Source organism: Montipora capricornis, chromosome 13, assembly GCF_036669925.1.
Source record: "Montipora capricornis isolate CH-2021 chromosome 13, ASM3666992v2, whole genome shotgun sequence".
NCBI lineage: Eukaryota > Metazoa > Cnidaria > Anthozoa > Scleractinia > Acroporidae > Montipora > Montipora capricornis.
This window is the reverse complement of record NC_090895.1, coordinates 21,329,045-21,330,242: the sequence shown is the minus strand read 5'-3', so window position 1 is coordinate 21,330,242 and position 1,198 is coordinate 21,329,045. Positions and strand designations below refer to the sequence as shown.

Here is a 1,198-nt window from a genome sequence, read left to right as displayed (position 1 = left end):
AGGCTTACAAAATTTTTCTACTCGGTATGCCACAAAGTAGGCTTACAAAATTTTTGGCGATTGGGAAAGTTCAAGAAAAAGTAAAGACGCCAACTTGGAGGAAGGAGGATTCAAAGTTTAAAGTTGACAGTATTCAAAATTTAGAAACGAGTATTGTTGAGATGAGCGCTGAATCCTTGTATTTTTGGCTGACAAAGTTTGTCGCGGAGGCGGTGTGCAAGGAGAACGGAGAGCGGTATCCCCCAAGAAGTTTGAATAGTATTTACTGTGGATTACAGCGTTACTTGGAAGACAGCAATGGACGCGACGCTATAGATCGTTTTCACGTGACATCATCACTTTCTAAAATCCAAAACTAAAGAGCCACGAAAGTTTTTATCCTCATCAGGCATAAGAGGCGGTAAATTTGTATCCATTTGCGATTTTAAAGCTCAATAGCGAGCTTCGTTTGGAAACCAGTGCATTTTGAATTTCTGAGTTATTGCGGTGCGTGACACGAGGCGACGATCGACTTTATTGCGAAATATATATTTATCTCATGGTTTTGAGCCTTTTTAGAATTTAAAGCATTAGGAAAAGTGCTTAAGTAAATAGCTGTCTGTTCAGTACAGATGATCACTCGCCTAGATAGCCAAAGTAAGTAACAGATGTTGAAACTATTTTCCGGCCGCCATATTGGTGCACCACAGATGTGCACCAACATGGCGTTTTCATACTGGGCTCTGTAAATTTCTGCGAAACATTTCGACGAATATCTGAAGTTTGGGGAAACGCACAGGCCTAAAACTTGGAGAAGTGTCTTCTTCATTTATCTTCTACAACATCACGAATTCTTGACTTTTTCCACTAGATGGTTTTCGATTTATTTTTTTATTGCGTGACAGTGAAAACGATCTATTAAATTTTTAAACAAGAATGAGGCAAGGTAAGGAAAAAGAACTTTTTTGGAATCTAATATCAGGCGCAGAGAACTCGTTACTAAATATTTGTGCTACATTTTAGATTGAGTACGTTTCGACGAGCTTTGGATGCAGAATTGAGGGAGTGTTGTGCAAATGGCGTAGCTAATAAAACGAAGAAAGAAGACAAAGAAGCGATTACAGCGGAGGAAGAAAAGTCAATCCTTTGGAGAAGAATCTGCTCGGTTGTCATAGTGCTAAGTCATTAATGCACACAATTTATTTTTAGTACAACGGTA

At 38.8% G+C, this 1,198-nt stretch overlaps 1 long non-coding RNA gene across 1 annotated transcript in view; it reads left to right on the top strand.

Moving 5' to 3' along the window:
• Window positions 1-335: 335 nt before the first annotated feature.
• LOC138028995 (uncharacterized) overlaps window positions 336-1,198 on the top strand; it is a 1,666-nt gene continuing 803 nt past the window's right edge. Inside the window, exons 1-2 of the long non-coding RNA XR_011127789.1 lie at window positions 336-925; window positions 1,003-1,198. The exon at window positions 1,003-1,198 is cut by the window's right edge and continues 803 nt beyond it. This is a non-coding gene — a long non-coding RNA (uncharacterized lncRNA). The remainder of the gene's footprint in view (window positions 926-1,002) is intronic.